The sequence below is a fragment of the Rattus norvegicus genome, chromosome 1, assembly GCF_021556685.1.
Source record: "Rattus norvegicus strain SHRSP/BbbUtx chromosome 1, alternate assembly SHRSP_T2T, whole genome shotgun sequence".
Classification (NCBI taxonomy): Eukaryota; Metazoa; Chordata; class Mammalia; order Rodentia; family Muridae; genus Rattus; species Rattus norvegicus.
The window spans coordinates 78,140,030-78,155,703 of record NC_141534.1 but is presented as its reverse complement, the minus strand read 5'-3'; the positions used below and the strand labels follow the sequence as shown (position 1 = coordinate 78,155,703).

At 44.7% G+C, this 15,674-nt stretch overlaps 1 protein-coding gene across 6 annotated transcripts in view; it reads left to right on the top strand.

Moving 5' to 3' along the window:
- Positions 1-15,674, top strand: part of Usp29 (ubiquitin specific peptidase 29) — a 223,445-nt gene that overhangs the window by 192,770 nt on the left and 15,001 nt on the right. For 3 of the 6 annotated variants that reach the window (XM_087568097.1, XM_087568067.1, XM_087568076.1), the window contains exons 4-6: positions 2,567-2,695; positions 3,495-3,579; positions 6,884-6,960. The gene's annotated coding sequence lies outside the window, so the exon portion shown is untranslated. Of the gene's footprint in view, positions 1-2,563; positions 2,696-3,494; positions 3,580-6,883; positions 6,961-15,674 lie in introns of all 6 variants that reach the window. The other 3 variants (XM_087568087.1, XM_087568106.1, NM_001108465.1) reach the window with 2 other exon arrangements.

Below are 15,674 nucleotides of genomic sequence, written 5' to 3'. Positions count from 1 at the left end.
GATAGATGATAGATAGATAGATAGATAGATAGATAGATAGATAGATAGATAGATAGATGATAGATATCATGAAGACAGACACTGTGAAGCAGGGAATAGGGGATTGGAACTAACTTGGGCAACCTTTCTCATTCCTTGTGGTTGTATGTGATACAATTATGAAATTTTATCAGTTGTATTAGATTTTTTAAAAATCTAAAACCTGAAAAGCTTTGAAATTTGGAACATTTTCTCATTTTTCCCATAATTTATTATTTTTTTTAAAAATTCACATTACTAGTCCTGCTGGGACTAGATGTCCCAGGGTGGAGGGGCACCCAAGGGAGGGCTTCCCCTTCTCTGAGGAGAAGCGAAGGGATTTGTAAGGGTGGGACTGCGATGAGGTAGGGGGTTGTGGTTGGGATGTAATGTGAATAAATTTTTTTTCCTCAATGCGGAAAAATATCTGACAGAAATGATTTATCCATAGTGGGTGCACCAGCAAGGGGCACCCAGTAACCCACTTCTACCAACTAGGCTCCTCCTCCCAAAGGTTCCCCAACATCCCAAAACACCATCACTAGCTGGGGGCACACACACTTGTAAAAGACTCTTTGGCGCTACAGAAATAAGAACCTTCCTGTGTGGTGGGCAAGCATTCCACTTGTGAGCTGTGCACTGTAATTCAGGGGCTTCTCAAACTGGTCTGCAACCCCTTTGGGGAATCAAATGAGCTTTTCACAGGGGGGTCACATATCAGGCACTTACCTTAGAATTCGTAACAATAGCAAAGTTACAGCTATGAAGTAGCCACAAAGATAGTTTTACGGTTGAAGGTCACCACAGCATGAGAAACTGTGTTAAAGGGTTGCAGCATCAGGAAGGTGGAGAACCACTGACTTCATTGTTTCTCTTCCTTACCGTATCCTGTAATGGCAAACGACTGGAGAAAAACCCCAACATCCTTCAAAGGGAATTGGCCAAAGAACTTCTAATTATATACAGACACACTGACTGAGAGAGATACATACACACACATACGGGCATACAAATATTAGGTTTGGGAGTTATTTGGAATTCTTTTAAGATTTCCATTTATTTATTTATTTATTTATTTATTTATTTATTTATTTCACATATGTGTGTGTGCCTATGTCAGTTAAAGCACACATGCACACAGATTTTGGAAATCGAACCTAGGTCCTCTGCAAGAGCAGCAAGAGTTCTTAACTACGGAGCCGTCTCTCTGGCCCCTAAAAAGATTTACGTATTTATTTATGTATATGTGTACATTTGGTATCCATCAAAGTCCTTTATTTATTAAAACTTATTTGGCACCAGGGATGTAGTCCATTTGGTGGAACACTTGCCTGGCTTATATGAAGGCCTGTGTTCAATTCCCAGCACAGAGTAAACAGGTTACAGTGGCATTCAGCCACAAGCTTAGAACTCCAGACTTGACCGAAGTTCAAAGTCACTCTTGGCTACATAATAAGCCTGAAGAGAGCCTAGAATACACCAGACTGTGTTTCGAAATAAGCAAACAAAGAAACAAACAAAGAAACAAATAAAGCCTAGCATGATGTCCCAGGCTTTTAGTCTCAGCACTCAAGAGGCAGAGACACACAGATCTCAATCAATCAATCAATCAATCAATCAATCAATCAGAAAAGAGAGGCCAGAGAAATGGCACACTGGCTGCTCTTCCAGAGGACCTGAGTTTGGTTCCATTTCCTATATGGGTTACTACCTGCAACTCCAGCTCCAGGGGAAACTGAGGCTCTCTTCTGGCATCTGCAGGCACCCACGCACACATACTCAGATACACTACACACGCGCGCACACACACATTTTTTAAAAAAAATTTCTTTTGTTTTTAGAGACAGACTTTATCTGTGTAGCCCTAACTGTCCTGAAACTTACTCTGTGGACCAAGCTGGCCTTGAATTCAGAGATCTGCCTGCCTGTGCCTCCTAGAGTGCTGGGACTAAAGTTGTACACCACTACCCAGCTTTAAAAAATCATTTTAGAAAGCAAAAATAAATGTAATACTTATGCTTTGCACTAATTCATTAATAGGCAGTCCATGTTCACGTATAAAATACTCCAATGATTTATGGCTGTCAATGTTTTTTCTTGCTCCTGTGTCACATCAGGTATACATTGATATATTGTGTCACTGTTTCATTTCTTGTGTTTCTTTAACCTGTAACGATTTCTGGCTTAACGTTTCCCAATACTGATATTTAAAATAAAAATATATTATATTTACATACATAATGTATATATTTATACATTTATACATTTATACAACAGAGGAGGGCAGCCTGAAGGTGACTTTATAGATAAGTTCTTTTCTTCCACCTTTGCCAACGTCTCAGGACTGTCCTCGGGCCATCAGGTTTTCCCAGCAAGTGACTTTACATGCTGAGGCATTTTTTGAGGGATACAGAGAAGTTCGTAGAATGCCCCTCAACCTAGGTCTGTCTGATGATCCTGACTCTTAAAGATTTTCATCTTGGTGCATGTGTGTCTTTGTCTCTTTCTCGGTTCATCTTCTTATAAATTTGTGCCATGCCAAGAGAAGGTGGTGCACACCTTTAACCCCAGCATCTTCGAGGCAGAGGCAAGCAGATCTCTGAGTTCGAGCTCAATCTGGTCTACAAAGTGAGTTCCAGGACAGCCAGGACTTTAGAGGGAAAACCTCATCTCAAAGGTAAGCAAGTAAGTAAGTAAGTAAGTAAGTAAATAAATACATAAATAAATAATAAAAGTATGGCATTTTGACCCAACATTGGCGCTATTGGCCCTGACACTTGTCTACAGCGTCACCTTCCTTGATGAAGTTACCATTTTCCTTCATTGTCAGTACCTGTGTAAATATTGTTTCTCTTTTTACTTTTACACAACAAAGATTTATTTACCCATTTTTCTCCAGTGGATGGCCTCACTCCCATATTGCAATCAAGGGGCTATTTAAAGGGTAGAGGCATCTGAAGGAAAGGCTCAGAGCATTGATAGCCTGAGCTCAATCTGAGCTTGAATAAAGGTAGAAGGAGAGAGCTTGCTCACTCGGTAAAGCTATCTTAATTGCTCCTGTAGAGGCCCCAAGGGTGAGTCCCAAGACCTACATCCTGGACTCACAGTTGCCTGCAACACCAACACCAGGAAATTTAATGCCCTCTGCTGCCTTCCTTGGTCACTTGCCCACTTGTGCACAACCCCCTACCCCACCTTCCCCCTCCACACACACACAAATAAATGTTTAAACAAAGTTGTTAAAAAAGAGGGCCCAAAGTTGGGAAGGGTGGGGTACATGGTAGATCTGGAGGAGTTAGATGGAAAGGTTGGGGAATGAATATGACCAAAATAAGTTGTATGCATGTATGAAATTCTCATTTTACTTTTTAAACGTCTTACATTTGTGTATGTGAGTGGACAGGCATACGCCCTAGGCCATATATAGAGGCCAGAGGACAACTTGCAGGAGTCATTTTTTTCCTTCCATTATGCAGGTCCTGGAAGTGGAACTTAACGTCTTCAAACTTGGCCGAAGTCTCCTTTATCCACTGAGCCACCTCACTGGTCCTACAAATACAGGTTTAGTAACCACTGATTACTCTTTCCTTAGTTAATTCCAAGAGAAATGACACATGATGACTTTCTGGTCCCACGTCCCCGGCTGTATCTCTGTTGGAATTCTTCTCTAAGTCTCTGTTTTCTTTTACCCCCACCTTAATTGATTCCATGCTGATTTTGAGGATTTTAACTTAATTAGGGGCTTGTTTATAATTCGCTACTTTCAGAATTTACCCTCTTCAGAACTGTTCACATTCTGATTCTGGATCTTTTCAAGCTTCTTGACATTTGAAAAAAGAAAATCCCCTCCCACCTTCCAGACACAAGGAGACATTCTAGTCTCCTGTTTCCCTGACCTGACCTGCAGTCGACTAATTAGCCACAGTGTCCCAGGCCCCCTGTGAATAGAACAATATGTCAAAATCAAGATCTGAGCCCTGGGTGTGCCTTTTTATTTCCCATGTTTTGGAGAAGACTGAAGACCATCAGGTTTTTATCAGAAGAATGAGACGGTTTGTTACTTTTTACATTTTAAAAAAATTATTGCATTTTGTTTCTTTATTTTGTGTGCACTTATGTATATGGAAGGGTTGTGCATGACTACCCGGGCAAGTGCGTGGAGGCCTGAGGACAACCTGTGGGAGTTCATTCTATCATTCCACAGTGTGGTCCCAGGGCTTGAATTGAAGTCATCGGTCTCAGCTGCTAACGTCATTACCTGTTGACCTACTTCCCCGCAGCACTGTTACTGCCGACCCATTTCACTGAGAGCATCTTTACCTGTTGACTCACTTCCTTGCAAGCGCCTTTACTATTGACCCATTTCACTGGGCCCACAGTTTTAACTTGTTTTTGAGACTGTCTCCGGTAGTCCAGACTGCCCTTGAGTTCAGAATTTAGCTGAGGAAGATTTTAATCTCCCAAACTTCCTGCTTCCTTCACCCAAGTGCTGGGACACATTTACATTTTTAAGAGACCATTCAGGTGGCTCATATGGAGAAACTTAAGTGTTGAGGAAAGTTTCCAAAGACACAACTTTTCCAAATCCTTTCTCTCTCTCTCTCTTCTTTTCTTCTTTTTATTTTTTGACAACATGGGTGTGAACTTGAAGGACATCCTACAGCTAGATAAATAAGCCAGATGCAGGGACATGATGCCATTTACTGGCGGGATCTAAAAACATAAACTCATTGGAGCAGATAAATGGCAGTTACCACAGCCTGGGTTTGGGGGTGATGGGGGTTGAGGAGATTGATCAAAAAACTCAAATCTTCAATTAGCAGGATGACAGGGATGGCTCAGTGTTCCTATGGTGGAGATGCACGGACCCAGCGAGGGGTGGGAACATAGGAAGAATCTCACCTGGGTTTTCGTTCTGAGCAACTTTGTGAGTCATGGTGACATTATGGGACATCTTGGGGTGCAGGAGGAAGAAATTAAAGAAGTCCAGAGAGATGACTCCGTGGGTAAATGCACCTATCATCAAGCCCGACAACCTGAGTTCACTACCAGGGACCCACGTGGTGGCACGAGAGAACTGACTCCTAAGAGTTGTCTTTTGACCTCCAAATGAGGGCCACAGCACATTAACTTAAAATACGTGACAATGGGGGCTGGAGAGGTGGGTCAGTGGTTAAGAGCACTGACTGCTCTTCTAAGAGGATCCAGGGTTCAGTTCCTAGGACCCACGTGGCAGCTCATAATTCTCCCTAACTCTCCGATCTGACACCCTCATACAGAAATACATGTAGGCAAAACACCAGTGTACATAAAATTAAAATAACGTAAATTATTTTTAAAAGCTACATGATAATAATAAATATAATTCTAAAATAATTTTAAAGACACGAAGCCTTCCTGAGGGATGATATATGGCAGTGTTACAGTGTAGCAGTGGGACCGGGAGAAAAACATGGTCGTTGTTAATGAATTATACTGTGAGCCTGGGCTTGTGGAGAGAAGGCAGCCAGAGCGTTTACCATTTCCCTGGCAGCCAGAGGAAAGCTCAGCTCTCCTCAAATCAGCAACGGAATTTTCCACTGAGCTAAAGGCCAGGCTTCATTCCGAGAATTATATACCTCCCCGTGTAATTAAGGACGGAAAAGGTCTCGCTTAGACACAAAACAATGTGGACAGTCTTCAGAGACGTCTGTTTAAAGTCACATCTGTCTAAAGAGCCATCTGGTTTGCAAATTTCCCCCTTGATTGTATCCTTCATTTTCATCCAAATTTTGAGAGCTGACAACATTGAATTTTATAATTTGCAAGCTTTATTGCTTCAGGGTGGGAGGGTTGGGAGGGTGAGACAGGGTTGAGGGTCTCGCTTGGAGCCAAGATTGGCCTGGAATGATGTGGCCCGGGCTGGCTTTGAACTCTCGAGAGCCTCTTACCTCAGCCCTGGAAGGCTGGAGATGACAGGTGTAAGCCACCATGTGTGGCAATTTAATTCTTGAGAAGTGTTTATCATTGTCTGGTGCAAAAATCAGTGATGGGATAGCTGGTGGAGTTCACTTCTTTGATACAGTTTTATCGACAACAAGAACAACAAAAGAAGCATTTTATGTTATGATTTTGTTCTTATTTGTTGATCATCATCATCATCAATCATCATTACTAGGTTTAGGAGTTTGAGATTTTGTTGTTGTTGTTGTCCTTGTCTTGAAGCAAAGTATCATTGTGGAGATGGAGTTAGTCTCAAACTCTGAGATCTGCCTCCCTCTGACTCCTGAGTGTAGCTTGTACCACCATGCCCAGCTATTTGGGATTTAAAAAAAAATACATGGTTTTACATAGTCCATGCCTGCCTACAACCTCAAATCTAGAATGAAATCTGGCTAAAATGAAACAAACAAAAACAACGGGAGGTAGAGGCAGGCAGATTTCTGTAAGTTCCAGGCCAGCCTGATCTACACAGGGAGTTCCAGGCCAGCCAGAGCTACACAGAGAAACCCTGTCTCAAAAACAAAACAAAACCCTTCCTCAGATCAGTTCACACAAACTGTAAACCTTCACGGGAGTCTCCTGGTGCCTGGCACGGAGCACTGAGTTCTTTAGTGCTCAACCCCAGCATACACACCTGATCTGTCTTGCCATCTGCTCACCATTGGAACATCAAGTCTTAGAAGATGGAGTTTGGGGTTGGGGATTTAGCTCAGTGGTAGAGCGCTTGCCTAGCAAGTGCAAGGCCCTGGGTTCGGTCCTCAGCTCGGGGGGGGGGGGGGGGGGGGGGGGGGGGGGATGGAGTTTGAAGTCCACTGCATTTGGCAGGATTGCCTGCATTGGAGAAACTCAGTGAACTTTTTCTTCCTTTTTCTTTAATTCCTAGGTCTGGGTTCCTGCACAGGACCTGTGTACAGAGAAAGTGTTGCAGCCACAAGCTATAGCTTCCTTTCCATTGTTGAGGTAAGGTCTCATGTAGCTTGATTTGTTTGTTTGGTTGTTTTGGGTTTTGTTTTGAGACAAGGTCTTACCACCTAATCCTAGCCAGCCTGGAACCCATTATGTAAATCAGACAGACCTTGAACTCAAAGAGAACTGCCTGCCTCTGCTTTTTTTTTTTTAATTTATTCTTTTGTACACTGTCGCTGTCTTCAGACACACCAGAAGAGGGCGTCGGATCCCATTACAGGTGGTTGTGAGCCACCATGTGGTTGCTGGGATTGAACTCAGGACCTCCGGAAGAGCAGTCATTGCTCTTAACCCCTGAGCCATCTCTCCAGCCCCTGTCTCTGCTTTATTACCAGGAGTAAATGGGTGTGTCCCCGCACATAGCCACAGGGATAGGCTGGTCTGGAATTCCACAAGTCGTCCAGAGGGTGGCCTTTAATTCCTCCTTCCAACTCTTAAGTGAAGGTGAACTATACAAATTATAAACATTTACAATACACAACATGGATGCTCTGATATGATTGTCAATCAAATTATTGACAAAACTATCAGTTCTCCGTGGTGATAACATTTCAAATCCTACTAATTTCTAAGTAACATTATTTTTAAATTGAATTGTTACACTACCCGAATGAACGTGCAAAAGAAGAAACGGAAGCCTGGAAGCCAAAAAACCCCCACCCAATGACACACAGGCCAGTATGAGACGGAGCCAGGGTGTAAACTCAAATCCCCACACCGGGGATTTCTCCGGCCCTGTTGCTGTGCTGGCCAATGCAGTCTGCTCCCCGGCGGCCTTCTTCTCGAAGCTCATCCATCCTTGTCCTTATAGGGTAAATGGTTTGAAATATTTTAGAGCAACTGCAGCCCGGTTTAACAAGCCGGATACCCTAGTCGTGCGAACTGTTTTAGTCAATATCCTACGAGCGCCACCTGTTGGCCGCTCAGCGCAATTTCTAATGAACGTCCTTAAGGCCATGGAATGTTCCAAACATTCGATCAATGCGGAATTACACTTGTAGCCTCTCAGCATTGAGAGGGGCGGGGGTGGGGTGGGGTGGGGTCTATGTAGCAAGTTCTAGGGAAGCCTATGTTACATGAGAACCTCTCTAAAAAGTCAAACGAGCCGGGAATGCGGCTCGTTTGATAGATTTCATGGCTAGAAAGCGCAAAGCCCTGGGTTCAATTCCTAACAAGGCCTAACCCAACCTTGGTGAAGGGGGGGCGGGCAGGGAGACACACAGAGAGATACAGAGGCACAGAGACAGAGAGAGAAAGAGAGAGAGAAAACAAAAAAGAGAGAGGGAGGGAGGGAGGGAGGGAAGAAGGAAGGGAAAGAGGGAGGGAGAGAGAGAGACAGACAGAGACAGAGAGATCCAAGGTCATTTTTCAGCTACAGTGAGTTCGAGGGCAGACCAGACTATGTGAGACCCAGTCTCAAAACAAAACATCAAAATGAAAGAAGTTCCCTGGGTATAGTATATACCCACACCCACACCTTTCCCTCCCAGGCCTAAACATAAACAGTGCCTTGTTTTTCTTTTTTGAGACCAGGTTTCTCTGTATATCCCAGGCTGTCCTGAATCTCACTCTGTAGATCAGGCTGGTCTTGAACTCAGAGATCCACCTATCCCTACCTCCCAAGTACTAAAATTTAAGGCCACCACCTCAGAGCTATTAGACATAAGCAATGTCAACCAGTCCCCCAAAAGTCCCAATGACAAACCAAGGCAACATATCACCAGTTTCTTGCAGAGCGTTGGTGAGGGGTTGCCTACAAGGATGTGGATGCTGAGATGAAGGTCCCCAGCCCCTCCCCTAGGTCACAGACTCTGGAGAGAGTCTTGTGACCCTTCCCACCCCTCTCTGAGAAGAAAAACCTGTCAGTTGAGCCCCTTTAGCATGGTGGTGGCTGACAAAGTCCCCAAGATGGCAGTTGCTTGGCTCAGAGGCTAGACACACACACCATTCTCCCAGGGTCATCCATCATCCCTTTGTGTATTTCTGTCTTCTGATCTACTGGTCATCAGAATGCTAGATGTGGCCCTAACCCTACTTCTGACTTCAGTTACCTTCTGAGGGACTAAGAACAAGGGCCTCATCATGGGATTTGGGCAGCTGGAGGAGTGCAGACACAATTTGAAGGGACTCTGGCCAGTGTGGTGAGCATGGCTCTGGCAGGCTTTGCCTTTCTCCCCCACTTCCTCTGCCTTGCTAAAAAACCCTTAGACTGCACTCCTCAAGCTAGCCCCCAAGGTCTATTCCCTTTTCGGCCACTTCTTCCTCCTCAGGCTGACTACCGAGCTCCAGCTATCAACTGTTGAAGTCCAGCAAGCACAAGCCCTCTTTGGCTCACCTAACTAACGTTCCCAATTAAAATTAAACATCTCTTCCTAACACAGGGTTCCTCTTTACCTTTATAACCAGCATTCTCCTATGTGCCACGTCTGTCTCCCCTCTATCCTGAGACAGTCCTTTGTCCCTTTCCCCTTGAGGACAAATATCCCTGTAACCTCTCCCTTCTTCCTCACCCTCTGTCTCCTGTCTCTGTCTCTTATGCCTTGCTCCTTTGTGCTTAGAACTTGGCCTTGGTGGTGGTGGTAGTGGTGGTGGTGTGTGTGGGTCGTCCTGAGATGATGCTTTTCCTTTTTCTACCCATCCCTGAACGGTCTGGCTACTCAATGCCTCTGGGGAGATGTAACTCAGCCTGCTCCCAAACTGAGCCTGAGACATCTCCCCTAACACCTGCTGGCCTGGCCCAGCTCCTTAGCCCCTGAAGTAATTTTAAATACATTCCAGGCTCTACAGACATGTGCTGAGTTGAGGATCTGAGGAGAAACATCCTTTGTTAATGTTGGCCACTTGCAGTGGGAAAGACTGGGGTAGGAAACCAACAATAACCTGCAGACGTGAGTTTCTTCATTTAGAAGGCCGTGGCTGTGTGGTATGGTGATACATGCCTTTAATCCCAACACTCAGGGCCAGGTGGATTTCTGTAGGTTTGAGCCATTTTGATCTATGTAATAGTGACTTCCAGGGCTACACACGGAGACCCCACCTGTCCTTGAGTACCAGGCACACATACGTACATGCAGGCAGATACTCACACACATAAGGGAAAAGTAAAAAGAGATGTTTTGTTTTTAAGAATCACCTAAGCAAGGCTCACAGGGGCTCACAGAGACTGAACTGACAGTCGAGCAGCCTCCATGGGTCTGCACTGGGCCCTCTGCGTCTATGTTATGGTGGTGTAGCTTGGTGTTCTTATGGAACTCCTTAAGATGGGAGTCAGGGGTGTCTCTGACTCTTTTGTCTTCTCTTGGACCCCTTTTCCTCCCACTGGGTTGATTAGTCCAGCTTCATCCAGCCCTGATATGAGGCAGCCTTATTGCAACTTGGTATGCCGTGTCCCCTCAATCCTTTTTTTTTTTTTTTTTTTTTTTTTTTTTTTGAAGATAAATGGGAGGAGCGGATCTGGGAGGAGAAGCTGCATGCAGTCAGTATATAATGTCTGAGAGAAAAATAAAAGAAAAAAATAAATAAAAATTAAAAAAATAAAGAAGGAAGGAGTGTCCAAGATTAGAGGGAGGAGGGTTTAGGAGGTTAATTCAGGTACTACATACAGTATAAAGCAGTAGTCCACCCTTCCTTGAGGCTGCTACAAATCGGGAGTTTAGCAGATTAGTGGTGGGTAGGATATAAGGCAGTGGCTGCCTTCGGGATACTAGTAGTTCTGTTGGTTGTAAACCAGTAAACTGGCCAGGAGGATGTTTGTATGTTTCTTCTCTCCTACCTCCCCAGCCTCAATCCCCACCTCCATCTCTTTTAGGAGAGATAGCTCAGTAATTTACTGGCTGGGCATAGTGACGCACACCTTTAATCCCAGCACTCCTGACACAGAAGCAGGAGGATCTCTGAGTTCCAGGCCAGCCTGGTATACATAGTGAGTTCCAGGATAGCTAGGACTACATTGTTTTAAGAGAGAGAAAGAGAGAGAGAAAGGAAAGCATTTAAAAGAGCAGTTACTGTCCTTGTGGAGGACCCAGGCTCAATTCCAAGTACGCACAGAGTTCTGGAGAATCCTATGCCCTCCTCTAGCCTCTGAGAGAACTGCACCGGAATGGTTCACAGACAAGGAGGCACAACACCTATACAAATAAAGTAAAACTAAATAAATCTTTAAAAATATATAAGGGGGTTTCTGAAACAGTAGATTTAATCATATAAACCTGTCAAATATGTTCCATTTTAAGTCAGAAAGACTGGAGAAAAAAAATTACAAGAATCAAAATACAGCTTGTGAATGCAACATACTTCAACAACCCAAGAACGCTTATCTTTAAGGATTCTGTCGTGTGTCTACATACATATGCATGTGGACATTCGCTGAAGAGCAGTAATAAAGCCCACTTCCTAGAGAGTGGGCCTAAGCCTATGCAAAACAAACGGCTCTCCTGAAGGCTTGGTCTTTACCGAGCCTGTGAATTTCTGTAGCAGTTGCTACTTTCTGCCACGAGATGGTGGTAGACACAAACAAAAAAGAAAAGGTTTTTTTTTTTGAGTGCCTGTGTACCAGCGTGCATGCATGCCTGTGGCATGTGCCTGTGGATTCATGATATGGTGTGCACATGTGTACATGCATGTCGTATATGTTTCTCTTTGTTTCGTTTTGAGGCAGGGTCTTATGTGGCACAGGCTAACCCTGAATTTACTGTGTCTTAGTCTTTGGTGATCTTGAAGTCCTGATCTCCGACTTGTGAAGGAATAGGGATGCTTCAGGGCCAGCCTTATGTGTTGCTAAGTAGTGAGCGAGGGCTTCCTGCAAGTTAAGCAACCGGGATGTATCCCCAGATCTGTCTTTTTGCTGACTGGTTAACAAGTCAAAAAATTGAATCTAGAGCGCGGGCCATTAGCAGAAGCAGGCAGATCTCCTGAGTTCCAGGCCAGCCTGGTCTACACAGGGAGTTCCAGGATAGCTAGGGCTACATGGAGAAACCGTGTTTTGAAAAGCAAAACAAAACAAAGCAAAACAAACAAAAAAGGGATCTAGGAGGCAAGAGAGGTGGGTCAATGGTTAAGAACAACATGTTGCTCTTACAGACGTAGCAGGTTTAGTTCCCAGTACCCACATGGCAACTCACAACCATCTGTACCTCCAGTCAGGGTTCCAATCCCCTCTTCCTATGGTGCCTTACATTAATGCAGGCAAAACACATACACATAAATCAATGTAAGGAAATTCAATGGATATAGATTTCGGTGCACATGCTTTGATCCATAGATACCCACTAGAATTGCTACATCAAGCTGTTTTCACAGGCATCGCCCTATATACCTATCTGGGTGAGAAAAGACTTAAACTACGCTTTCTTAGAGGTTTTCTCGTGCACTTGCACCTTTTACTTTTATCTCAATATCAACCTCTGCTGCCGTTTGGTGGTTGTGGCTACTGTTCGAGATAGGGTCTTACCATCACGTAGGCTTAGCTGACTTGGAACTGTGTCAGCTAGACTGGCTTCAACCTCACAGAGATCATCCTGCCTCTGCTTCCTAGTGCTGGGCTTAAAGGCAGCACCCTGTCCTGCAGCTGTTTCTGCAGCACTAGAAATGTCTCCCAGGCCCATGTGCATGCTAAACAGGTGCTCTACCGGTGACCTACGTTGTTTTTTTTTTGTTTGTTTGTTTGTTTGTTTGTTTGTTTTTTGTTTTTTTTGTTTTGTTTTGTTTTTGTTTTTTACCTGCGTTTCTTGACCTCGAATAAAAGAACTTTTTGGATAGGCAAATGCCGAGTAAGGATGTTTCAGTCAGAGATGGAAAGCTTCAGCTCTGTTATTATCTTCTGTGACGGTGACCAGCATCGTGTGCGCCACTAGGCAGAAGGTTAATCATCCATTATGGGGGAATCTGGTGTAAATCAACCAACTATGCTGTCAATTACACATCACAGAGGATCGTGGAGAACACACAGTGCGTGTCTTAAGATTTATTTTCACTCACTTGCTCCCGTCAGTGCGTGGCACATGTGTGTGGGTTCAGGAGAAGGACCTGGAGTTCCAGGTGGTTCTGACCTGCCTGATGTGGGTGCTGGCAACTCAAACTCAGATCCTCTGGAATGGCAGCTCTTAACCGCTGAGCCATCTCTCCTGCAGAGGGCAGAAGATGGCTGGAACAACAGCTGAGGGCTCACATTTTGAAGCTTAAACAGTAAGCAAAGAGAGCCCACTGGAAGTAACACATGACCTTTGAAACCTCAAAGCCCATCCCCAGTGGTTCATTCAGTCCCGCAAGGCCATGCCTCCGAAGCCTCCCCAGACAGGGCTACTTACCAGAACCCAAGTACACAAAATCAGAGCGCTAATGGGGAACATCCCACTCAAACCACTGCAACTGTTAGAGTAATCTGGAACATCTGTAAAAAACGAAGGCTTGGGGAACATTTTGGAAGAAGGGGCAAAAAGATTGAGAGAGCCTAGGATCAGGGAGTTTGCTGTGAGATTGTCTCTGCTAATGTCAGAAGCTATACCCATCTCATCTCACCAAACGTGGGATGAAGGACACCAATGGACACGCCCCAGTGGGCATGGGTTCCCATCTGCCGCTGGAGGAAGACGCTCTGATGATGGCTGAGCAAGGCACTGATCGATGAGTATAGCAGAGTGCCATTAGGAGTCATTTTATCACTACATTTTCCCCCTTGGTTTTAGGACAGTAGCATTTGGTTTTTCCCTAGGTCCCTGGGTTATCTCAGTCTCTGAATCTTGGGGACCCAAGCAGTGTTGGGGGGATAGATTCCATCTTATGCAGCGGGCCTGGTTGGTCGCTCCTGCAAACCCTGTGCCTTCATTGCCCTGGCATATTTTTCAGACAGGATGGATTTTAGGTCAAAGGTTCTGTGGCTGGGTTTGGGGTTTTACGATTCTCTTTCGGTAGTGTTCGGTGTTACCCTCCTGTGTCACAGATACTAGGTGTGAAGGTTCTATGTAGGCACCAGCTCACCCTCTCCACGTTTGGTGAGTTGTGTGGGCGTTGTCTTCTGTAATGGGGACTTGCAGTCAATTTGTAGACAGAGCAATCTATACACTCTTGGCTACAGCCTGGTTGTTTGAGATTCCCATGGGACCCCTTTGGACAACGACTCAATTAGATGTAACCCAATCCCAGTACTCAAGCTGTGGTGAGTGGAAAGAGATGGCCAGTCGGGGCTCTGTCTCCCCCAAACAACTCCTCCCTTCTTTTTCCCCCTTAACCCTCCCATCCCCCACTCCACCCATATCTTTCTATTTTATTTCCCCTTTCTAAAGGAATCTCTCTGTTCTCCCTAGTCCCTTACTCTATACCTGTCCTCTATGGCTCTACAGACTGTGGTTCGGTTAGCTCAACAGGTAATATTTGCACATAAGTGAATACATACCATATTTGTCTTTCTGGGTCTGGGTTACCTCATGCAGGATGATATTTCTAGTTGCATCCTTCCGCCTGCGAATTTCATGGATGTCCTTGTTTTTGATAGCTGAATACTATTCAGTTGCGTAGATGAACCACATTTTCTCTTTGCATTCTTCAGTTGGGTAACATCTAGATTGTTTACATTTTCTGGCTAACATAAACAAAGCTGCTGTGAGCATAGTGGAGCCTGTGTCCTTGTAGGATGGTAGAACATCTTTTGGGTATACGCCCGGGAGCGGGTATACCTGGACCTTAAGGTGGATTGATTCCTGTTTTCCTGAGAAACCACCTTCTTCCTGAGGAACACCGACTTCCACAGTGGCTGTACAAGTTTGCATTCCCACCAGTGGTGAAGGAGTGCTCCATGCCCTTGCCACCATGAATTGTCCTTTGTGTTACTAATCTTGGACATTCTGACAGGTTGTTTTCAATCTCAAAGTTGTTTTGACTTGCATTTCTCTAACATTTCGATTGTGTTGATTTTTTGTTGTTGTTTTTGTCTTTTTTCTGCCTGTTTGTTTCCCCTTGTTTATTTTGGATATTAGCACTCTGTTGGATTTGTACTTGGTGAAGGTCTTTTTCCACTCTGTAGGCTGCCTCTTTCTTTCTTTTTTTTTTTTTTTTCCTTTTTTAAAATTTTTTTATTGGATTTTTTTAATTTACACTTTTCTTTCGGAGCTGGGGACCGAACCCAGGGCCTTGCGCTTGCTAGGCAAGCGCTCTACCACTGAGCTAAATCCCCAACCCCCGGCTGCCTCTTTCTTATCAGTCAAGCTCGCCTCTTCCTCCTGAGTGATGGGACTTAAGGAGTAGGTGACCATGCCCAACTTATATTTATTTTCATTTTATGTAATTATGTGAGCATCAAAAGGAATCAGATTCCCAAGACAATTGTGAAACACCCCAACCCAACGAAATAGGTGCCAGGACCCCAACATTGGGGTCTTGTGGGGTGTCCTCTGGAAGAGCGAGAATTGCTCTTAAGCACGGAGTCATTTCTCCAGCCTCGTTTTTTGTTTTGGTTGGCTTTTGGTTTTTGGAGACAGGATCTGTGTAGTCCTGGAACACTCTCTCTCTCTCTCTCTCTCTCTCTCTCTCTCTCTCTCTCTCTCTCTCTCTCTCTCTCTCTCTCTCTCTGTAGGCCTTGAACTCAGAACTCTGCCTATCTCTGCCTTCCAAGTGCTAAGAAAAAGGCGTTCACCATCATCACCACCCAGCTCCCCACCTGCCCTATCCCTATCCCATTTTCCTCCCTTATCCCTTTTTTCTCCCCTCTCCTTTTC